Raw genomic sequence first — 10992 nt, forward strand, 5'->3', positions numbered from 1 at the left:
GCAGAAGTGAGAAAAAATGAGACGGCCAGAGCCCTGGTTCCATTCAAGCCCCCATTTCAGCAGTTCCAGTCGGCATCTGGAACTATCTGCCCCGAGACTGTTAGAGAAGGATGCAGGACACGGTTGGTACTCAAGGGGAATTTCTACCACTAGCAACCAAAAAATTTCTAGCAAAGATAGTGTAAGTCCAGCATGGAGTCTGGTGTCCACTGGCAGCCTTTGTACTCTGCCTCTTCCTCTTCCTATCTCAACAGGGCAGCCAACATGAGATCCCACTTCCAAATGAAATCACACTCTTTGCAACCCCATGAACTGTACCCTCCAGGCTCCTCTGTCCATGGGATTCTCCAGGCAAGAAGACTGGAGTGGGTTGCCATGCCCTCCTCCAGGGGATTTTCCTGACCCAGGGATCAAACCCGAGTCTCTTGAGTCTCCGGCATTGGCAGGCATATTCTTTCCCACTAGCTTTAAGACCCTCCAGTCTCCCCCTGGAGCCCTAGGAGAAAGTCGAGACCTCTCTGTGCGGCATACAGGATCCTTCCGGGTCTCGCTCCTGCCTCATTTCTCGCCATTCCCCTGCCTGCTTCCCATGACAATCTACAACAAGGGGGAGAAAAATTCCCGGGCTCCCACCCAGTGTCTCAATCCCACAACCATTTTAATTTATTTTTTACTGAAGGATAATTGCTTTACAGAATTTTGCTGTTTTCTGTCAAACTTCATCGTGAATCAGCCACATATATCCCGTCCCTTTTGAACCTCCCTCTCATCTCCCTCTCCATCCCTCCCCTCCAGGTTGATATAGAGCCCCTGTTTGAGTTTCCTGAGCCACACGGCAAATTCGCCTTGGCTGTCTGTTTTGCATATGGTAATGTAAGTTTCCATGTTACTCTCTCCATACATCTCACCCTCTCCTCCCCTCTCCCCAGCTCCATAAGTCTATTCTCTATGTCTGTTTCTCCACTGCTGCCCTGTACATGAATTCTTCAGTACCATTTTTCTAGATTCCGTGTATATGTGTTAGAATACTCAGTCCCACAACCGTTTTATCTAAGTTCACCCAAACTGCTTGGGACTTCCCCAGTGGCATTAATGGTAAAGAACACGTTTGCCAATCCAGGAGACGTAAAAGATGCAGGTCCAATCCCTGGGTCGGAAGCTCCCCTGGAGGAGGGCATGGGAACCCACTCCAGTATTCTTGGCTGGAGAATCCCATGGACAGAGGAGCCTGGTGGCTGCAGTCCGTGGGATCCCAGAATCAGACATGACTGAAGTGACTTAACAAGCACACGTCCCAGCTGCTCACGAGTTGTTCTCAGGATTGGTGTCTACTTTGGGTCCTGCTCTCTTGGCTGGTTTTTGCTAGTTACTTCTCCAGACAGTGAGCCTGACAACAGAGCTCACAACCTTAGCACTGCCAGATGAGGACTGCTCACCTGGAAGACTCTGGACACTGTATCCACATCGTTTCTGCCCACTGTACCTCCTCTACCTGGGATTCGCTGCCTAACCGAGGTGACTAAGAGCCAGGGCTCTGCACAGCGCCTGGAGCACAGCAGTTGCTCAGCGTGTGACATCTTCCTTCCTTCCCCTCTTCCCCACGGGGGAACACTATAACTGCAGTGCTAGCGGCCTCATCCTGCCCTCGTGAAAGCATCTCAGGACAGATTGCCCACTTCATCTGCCTTGCAGCTTACCTGAGAACTACCAGGCTTCCTGTCCAGGTCCTAGGATCAGACAAGAAAGGTCCAAGTCCTCATGCCTTAGGTCAAGGCGGGAGCTCCTTTGGGGGCTGGGTCTGTGGCTGCAGGGGCCTATCAAAGGGCTCAGCCGTGAGGAGGAAAGAGCTTCAGAAGCTGACACCCCAGCAGACCCGAGGAGGCCAGCCCACACAGCACCTTCCCCTGACCCGAGTTTCACTATAAAAAGAACCAGCTCAAAGCAAGCTGTGCTGGGAGCACCATTCCATCCTCAGAGCAATTCTATTTGCGTCAACAGAAGAAAGAGGGCTGGAGCATCCCACTCTGGTACAATTGAACAATTACCCCTTAAAGGTGATAATTACCGTTTGATCATTTGTAAGCAAAGGCAAGATGGGTTTCAAGGTTTTCTCCTCCTTGTTGGAACTTTCTGTGAAGAAACGACTTATTTTCCAAAGACACAGACTTTGTGCTTCAGACCCAGATGTGAATGCCTTCAGTGCCTACCCTTCCAAGAGGATATAAATTTCCAAGAGGACATGTTTCTCTTCTGTGCTGTGCTGCTAAATTTAGGGGTGACCATGACAACTATCTGGACAGCTTAAACTGGAAGAGGACTAGACAGAGGATGAGATGGTTGGATGGCTTCACCAACTCAATGGACATGAATCTGAGCAAACTGCTGAAGGTAGTGAAGGACAGGGAGGCCTGGCTTGCTGCAGTCCGTGGGGTCGCAGAGTCAGACGTGACTGAGCAACTGGACAACAGCAACAAGGACTAGACCTTTAGCATGTGCCCACGTACTTAAGAGGGCTTCCTGTATGGCTCAAGGGGTAAAGAATTCACATGCAATGCAGGAGCACAGGAGATGTGGGTTTGATCCCCAGGTAGGGAAGATCCCCCTGGAGGAGGAAATGGCAACCCACTCCATTATTCTTGCCTGGAAAATCCCATGGGCAGAGGAGCCTGGCGGGCTACAGTCCAAAGGGTGACAAAGAGTGGGACACGACTGAGCCACTGACACACACACACACACACACACACACACACACACACACACACACACACACTTGTACTTAAGAGACAGCTGTCTTGTCAAATGCCATACTGACATCTCAGCAACCATTTGACCAAGACGACAACATAAATAGTGTTTCTGTCAAGGCCTATATAGAAAAAAACCTATATTCAGATTGCATTTTTGTATCTGTAAGCTGCGTAATTCATCTGCCCATTCTGGACATCAGAATCTTATCTGCATGATTCAAAGTTTGGAACCTTATCATGGCTGGAAAAAAGTTGAGAATAAACAAGACTAACCTATGAAATAAACTACATACAAATTATTATGCAAATTATTTAAGCATAAACATACAACACTGTGGGATGGGAAGGTAACTTCAGGAATCGTGGAACCCTTTGATGGTTAGCCAGGATGTCCAAAGAACATTTCTGCCCTCTTTCTATCTGGAAGGTCTTCATTTGTCATCCTGATTCTTCATTATAATCCTTTTCTGAGTCCACAGGACACATGTCCCATACATATCTCTAATGGCCACCTGCTAGTTTTGAAATTTTGAGAATTCTCAGCCTCTCTGTTTCTCTTTTTAAAGATGTTTTCAACTGTTTTAATTGAAGTATAGTTGATGTACAATATTATATAAGTTACAGGTATACAATATAGTATTCACAATTTTTAAAGGTCATGCTCCATTTATATTTATGATAAAATATTGACTATTATCCATGTGTTGTACAATATATCCTGGTAACTTTTTTTTTTTTAAGAATTTCCAGTGTGGACCATTTTTAAAGTCTACTGAATTTGTTACAATACTGTTTCTCTTTTATGCTTTTGTTTTTTGGCTGCAAGGCCTGTGGGATCCCAGCTCCCTGACCAGCGACTGAACCTGCACCCTCTTCCTGCGGAGATAAAGCCTTAACCCTGGACAGCCAGGAAATACCCCTGCGGCTTTCTTTATAGATGCCTCCCTTTATGCCCTAGATCCAAGTTCAGGCCGTAAGTGCGGACAGAATCACAAAGTCACTATTTTTATGGTTCTAGAGGCCATGATTCCTAACACATCAGTGCAAATATCTGCGAACTGCTCCACCTTACAGAGGTTCACAGTTCTGCTTGCCTTTCTACAGCTCCTGACAGCTGAGCAGTATGACACGTGTCGCTCGGCCTTTCAAGGGAAGAGCTCCACCTCTGGATGCAGTGCCGTCTTCAGAGTCTCCGGCCACGCGGAGGTCCTCTGCCCCAGGCTGCCTCCCGTGTCTCCTGCCCACAGCCATCCGGAGAGGTGCCAGTTCTCCATTCCACATTCTCCCACACCCAACCTGCACATATTCTGTTACTCTGTAGAGGATGCCTCTATCCTCAGGAAAACATCCACCCTTTTCATATATATATGCCATCCATCCCTTTAATTCATATATGCCTGCCGTGTGTGCTACGCTCAGTAACTTCAGTTGTGTCTGACTCTTTGGGACCTAAGGACTGCAGCCCGCCAGGCTCCTCTGTCCATGGGATTCTCCAGGCTGGAATACTAGAGTGGGTTACCATGCCCTCCTCTATGGGATCTTCCCGACCCAGGGACCGAACCCAAGTCTCCTGCGTCTCCTGCATTGCCGGTGAATTCTTTACCACTGCGCTACTAGGGAAGCCCACATATATATATATATCCAACCCAGGGATCGAACCCAGGTCTCCCGCATTGCAGACGCTTTAACCTCTGAGCCACCAGGGAAGCCCATATTTACACACACACACACACATATATACACATACATATATACCGCAATTTATTTATCCATTCATTCTTTGTCAAATGTGTCATCCAGACACATTTGGACTGTTCTTTTGGCTAATATGACTAGTAGTGCTATGAATATGTGTATACATGTATTTGTTTGAGTATCTGCTTTAATTCTTTGAATAGACATCTAGGAATGGGATTGCAGGGTCATACAGTAATTCTGTGTTTAACCTTTTGAGGGAAGACCCACTTCTTTCTGAAGTGGATGGGGAATTCTTTGTGAAAGGGAGTGGACATTTTCCCATAGAAGACCCAGAGGTGATTGGATATCCTCTACAGAAGGTAGGACTGTGTCTTATTTCTGCATTCTCATGGCTTAGCACAGTGCCTAGCACCATAAACACGGCTTAATAAGGATTAGTTGAAGGAATCAATGAAAAATCAATGAGAGACACTATCAAATATGATGTAACATAGCAAGGGAAATAACGTTTTAGCAGTTCTTTTTTTTTCTTTCCATTATTCTTTCTTTAATTCATTGTAATCAGCAAACTTGTAACGGGGTGACATTGCCAGGCCCCTAGTACAATCAGGAAAGAATTTCTTCCCAGATGTGTGGGGGACAAGGATTGGTGGTCACTTTCAAACCATGAAAAAATGTGATATTAACATAACACAAAGCTTTTGTGACAATGGGCTCCTCTGACTCAAGGATTACACAAAAACTGTAAAATGTGTTGCAGAAATAGGGCAGAGGATTGTCTTCTGTTCAGTCCAAATCCGCCCTCTAGTGTCAAGAGCTCCAAGTAAGCTAAGCTAAGGAAGGAAATGGAGTCCACTGGGGCTCACCAGTCTCAGCGCCTCATCCCCCTGCCTGAAAAATGACACTGGGGTTCCTTTACAACATCTATTCAAAGAGAGAGGCACTGACCGATGTCAGAGGCCCAGGCTGCATCCACTCTTCTTAAATTCACAAGCGCTGCATTCATAGAGCTGGAGGACCTCTGGCCATCTCATGCATTTACCGTGCTGGGTCCCCAGACTTCTAGGCGTCAGAGGAGAGGGTACTGGAGTCAAGTGTCCAGGGAGTTCAGAATGCCTAAAGAAACTGTGCTGTCGCTGGAGATGAAACGGGAACCCGCCAAAGAAATTGGCATATACTTTTTACCTTCAGCTGGAATTTATCGACTCGGGTTTAGATTGTCGCTGCTTATCTCCCATTTGCCAAACGGTAGCTACCTATGTCTGGAATTCATTGAAAATAGGAAAATAAGTAATGATTTTGTACATGTGGTGGGTAAAGAGTGCAAGGTACGTTTTAAAGTGTTTAACATAATAAATGTGGCCCTTCACAGTGAAAAAATCAGGACCTTCTTCCTTGATAACCTATTGGCCTCCTAGGTACGGATTAACTAGGTTGCTTTCAAGATGGAGCATTTTCATGGCCAGACACCCTCATCAGACATTGGGGGCAGCAGTGATTCTTTAGCCTACACTAGTGAATGGCTCATGGTGCTTTCTAGAAAGTGCTCAAACTTTTATCCCTTTGGGCTCAGAAGCTTTTGAAATCTCCTGACAGTCTACTATGTAAAATCCAAATTCCTTGGTCCTTTTTTCTTTTTTTTCCTCAGTTTTATCTGTCCCAGTTCCTCTCAGTCTTCCAAATGACTCCAGTGCCCTGATCTATCAAGTCTTCTCACCAAATTGTGACTATATTTTGAAGGTTTATTCATTCATTAAACACTTATTTATCAAAGGCTCATTATGGGCCAGGCATTATGGTAGGTGTTGGTGAAAATGATGACAGATGTGTCTCTGCCATCACAGAGGCTACGTAGAAGTGCCGTGACGTGGGAAGGTAGGAAAGTCCCTCAGTGGTGTCCAACTCTATGCGACCCCATGGACTATACAGTCCATGGAATTCTCCAGGCCAGAATACTGGAGTGGGTAGCCTTTCCCTTCTCCAGGGGATCTTTCCAACCCAGGGATCGAACCCAGATCTCCTGCATTGCAGGCAGATTCTTCACCGGCTGAGCCACAAGGGAGGCCCAAGAATACTGGAGTGGGTAGCCTATCCCTTCTCCAGTGGATCTTCCTGACCCAGGAATCAAACCAGGGTCTCCTGCATTGCAGGCGGATTCTTTACCAACTGAGCTATCAGGGAAGCCCGGCGGGGGGTGGTATTATAGGAGTCCATAACCAATACACGAGGTCTGCGTGTAGAGAGAGCAGAGAACCCACACACACACACACAAATAGGTGGGATTTAAACTAAGATCTGAAGGATAGGAAGGAATGAACCAGGTAAAGAGGAGGAAAAAGGGGTCCAACTTGAGAGAACACCATCGACAGATGCTCCAAAGTGGGAAGAAGTGCAGAGATTAATTAAATGTCCTTGCTTATTCCCGCACTCTCTCCCAGACCTCATCCCGACAATCTCTACCTACTAATCTCTACCTACCCTTTAAAAGCAGGGCTCAAATCTTATCTCCTCTTGCTAACCATGACCAAAAAGTATCATCCTCAACTGAACTAAAGTATTATTTTTTCTGTACCATTTAAACGGCTCTACTTCCCTTAGTGGTTCAGGTGGTCAAGAATCTGCTGCAACACAGGAGACAGATGTGGGTTCAATCCCTGGGTCGGGAAGATCCCCTGGAGAAGAGTATGACAACCCACTCCAATATTCTTGCCTGGAGAATTCCATGGACAGAGGGAGCCTGTTGGGTTACATACAGTCCATGGGGTTGCAAAGAGTGGGACACGACTGAGGAACTAACACTCACTTTTTCACAATCCATGACTGCCTTGTGTGCAAGGGATTAGCATGCTTGTTCTGTTCTCCTGGTTATAAGTTCTGGAAGAGCAGAAATCTTTGCATATAGTAGGAACTCAAATAGTTGTTGAACTGAGTTATGTTTCTTTACATTCCTCACAACAGCTAGACTTAAACTAAGGTGGGCAGATATCTTTGTGAGCAAAATCAAAAGAATGAAAAAGGTTTTATTGTTCAGTGAAGGGCAGTGATCATCAGGAACTATGAAGGGTCCGAGATCTTACCTATCTGCAAGATAATGTTAGCCTGCCACAGTTGCCCGGATGCTGGCAGAAGACCTGAGGCTAACAAACCACTTGAGCACCTGCATATTTGCCTCAGTTCCCCTTCCCGAGTCTCATGGCGTGATGCAGATGGGCCCCGGTGTGTGCCTGTGCGTGCAATGGATTGCATTACAGAGATGAACCGTGAGCTAGAAAAACCCAAATCTTTCATAATAGGCAGTAAACTTGAAGCCTTTCACTCCAGAGGGAGACACTGTACTTCCCAAGACTCTTCATTATACCATCTTGCAAAGTTCTCTTGTCCTTAAAAAGAGAGCCCATAATAAAAGGCAGCCAGGCCTCTGTGGGCCAGCAGAGTCTTGACAAACCTGTGGAGAGTGGCCTCCCAACGCTGAGCAAAGTCAACAGGTGTTAGTACTAAAAATAGCTGCAACTCGTTGAGTGTTTATATGTACCATATTCTGTGCTGAGTATTTTATCTGCATTAGCTCCTTTATTCCTCTTAACACAAGAAAAAATATTAACATGTTTATGGAAAAATATTTTTTATCAAATAAGATTTTCAGCAGACAAATAATAGGAGCAGTGGAGAGTCTGGGAACACAGAGCTTTAGGCAGGTCTCACATGCATGCACAGTCACTTCAGTCGTGTCCAGCTCTTTGCAACCCCATGGACTGTAGCCCACCAGGCTCCTCTGTCCATGAGAATCTCCAGACAAGAACAGAGGAGTGAGTTGCCATGCCCTCCTCCAGGGGATCTTCCCATCCAACCATCTCATCCTCTGTCGTCCCCTTCTCCTCCTGCCCTCAATCTTTCCCAGCATCAGGGTCTTTTCAAATGAGTCAGTTATTAGCATCAGGTGGCCAAAATATCAGAGTTTCAGCTTCAGCATCAGTCCTTCCACTGAATATTCAGGACTGATTTCCTTTCAGGTAGACTGGTTGGATCTCCTTGCTGTCCAAGGGACTCAGGAAGTGGCTAAATCTATTAACTGAATACCACCTGGACTCATTCCATCTGCTATCCCCGCTCCTGCCTCTGTACTTCTTTGGCAAAATGAGGCTGTGTGGACTCCCAAATTCACTTGCTGTAGTTCCAGCAAACTTCAGAAGATGATTAAGAATCCCTGAATTCAATCGCTAATTCCACAAAAAGGAATATGATTGGCCCAACATCAATACTGTGTATGTACATTGGGGAGAGAATTTTATAATAATACAAATAATAATATGTATTAATATTAAAGAGGTACACTTTTTCATAACCATTATTGAATTTAAGGTAAATAAAAATTTTGTGTTCTCACTGGTCTGTATCTTCCCGTATACTGAGAGCTCCTAAAGATCAGCTGGAGTTATTTTTATTAATAATACCTGTTGACTTTACTTATATCATTTAACAGATTTAAAATCATATTGGGACTATATTTATATACGTACATAAATTAGACATTTTCTTCTCACTAAGTTTTTTTTAATACTTAATGATTGCATAATATTCCAATTAGGAATATTTCTGCAGGTTACTGAATCATTTTGAACCTTTTGATTATTTCTGTGCTGTGCTTAGTCGCTCAGTCGTGTCCAGCTCTTTGCCACCTCATGGACTGTAGCCCACCAAGCTCCTCTGTCCATGGGGATTCTCCAGGCAAGAATACTGGAGTGGATTGCCATGCCCTCCTCCAGGGGATCTTCCCAACCCAGGGACTTGAACCCAGGTCTCCAGCATTCCAGGTAGATTCTTTACCATCTGAGTCACCAGATTATTTCTAATTTGTCATTATTGTATATAACACTGCAAGAGCTAAATTTTTTTAAAAAAATCTTAGCCTCAAGGACTTCCCTGGTGGCCCAGTGGCTATGATGCTGTGCTCCCAATGGAGGGGCCCCAAGTTCAATCCCTGGTCTGGGAAGTAGATCCCACATGCCACAATTAAAATATCCCTTGTGCAGCCAAATAATAATAATAATAAAAACTTAAAAAAAATCTTAGCTACAAGATAATTTTTTTAGAGTAAATTCTTAGAAGTGAAACTAGCTATTCAATTTTTAGTTTATATATATTGTTACATTGTTTTCCAAATACGTTGTACTAACATAAACTCCTGCCAGTAGCTTGAGTGACAGTATCTAATGGTTTATTTGGTAGAATTGATCATTATTTTTTAGAAAATCTTTAACAGGTAATAATGGTATGTCCTTCTGTTCTATTTTATTTTTTTAAACTGTGAGATTAAACTCTTTTTGAGGAGGGGTTGTTCTTTGTTTTTCAATTTTTAAATAATCACTTATATTTCCTCTCCATACACTGTTAAAGCCCTGTCAGGAATTATGTTTTCTTTTTTCCCGCCTACTTTAAACTGTTTATTTTGCATTGGGGTATAGCCGGTTAACAATGTCGTCGTAGTTTCAGTTGTACAGCGAAGGGACTCCTGTTCTTTTAATGTGTCTCAGTGCTTAGAACGGTGCTTGTCATGCGGCTGACACAAAGCTCTGAAAACAAATCTGATGACTGAGTGGTAACTTTACATTCTTGTAAGAATAATTAAGCCGCTAAAACCTGACGACTGTTTACCGCTTTGTTGTTGTGTTAGTCGCTCAGTGTGTCCGTCCAACTCTTCGCGACCCCATGGGCCGTAGCCCACCAGGCTCCTCTGTCCGTGGGATTCTCCAGGCAAGAGTACTGGAGTGGGTTGCCATGCCCTCCTCCAGGGGATCTTCCCCACCCAGGGACTGAACCCAGATCTCCCGCATTGCGGGCAGATTCTTCACCGTTTAAGCTAACAGAGAAGAATTTACAAAGAATACATCCCCGCATCTGAACCCCACAACTACTGCGTGCTGCTGTTTTCAACATTTTACCATGTGGGGAAAACTCTGGAGTAACTGAGGTCTGAGCGAGATAAAATGGTGATATATAAATCAGGTCGTCCCAAGAAACGAGAGAATTCAATTTCCCTTCTTCCCGTACACTAGAGGGCGAAGCGGCAAGCTTTGCAGCAGCAAGAAATTAGAAACGAGAGCCTCGGGGGGACTACACTTCCCAGAAGCGCTCTGCGCAACTCCCGGCATGCTCAGCGGCCAAGGCCTGCACGTCCCAGGTTGCCGCGGGGTTGGACGTTACTCTGTCGTTCCCTAACCCAAAGAAGTGATGGCCGCTGGCTCTCTGGCGGGAGACGGCCGTTTAGCTGTACATCTCATTGCCAGGGAACGGGCGTCGGAAGGTTCTCAAACAAGATTCCACTTCTTAGGGCGGTAACGGCGTGCACTGGTTGGGGTGGGGCGGTGAGAGAAGCGGAGCCGCTGTAAACCATGCTGGTGAGCTACGGGTCCGTCTGTGGAGAGGCCCAACTTCGCGAGACTGCGCGCGGTGCGAGCCTGTGCTGGGAAGCGCGTTGGAGGTGTTACGGGCCGAAAACTACATTTCCCGGCATCCTCTTGGCGCCAGAACTACGTTGCCCGAAAGGCTG

The sequence above is a fragment of the Ovis aries genome, chromosome 21 (genome assembly GCF_016772045.2).
Source record: "Ovis aries strain OAR_USU_Benz2616 breed Rambouillet chromosome 21, ARS-UI_Ramb_v3.0, whole genome shotgun sequence".
In the NCBI taxonomy this organism is placed as follows: Eukaryota; Metazoa; Chordata; class Mammalia; order Artiodactyla; family Bovidae; genus Ovis; species Ovis aries.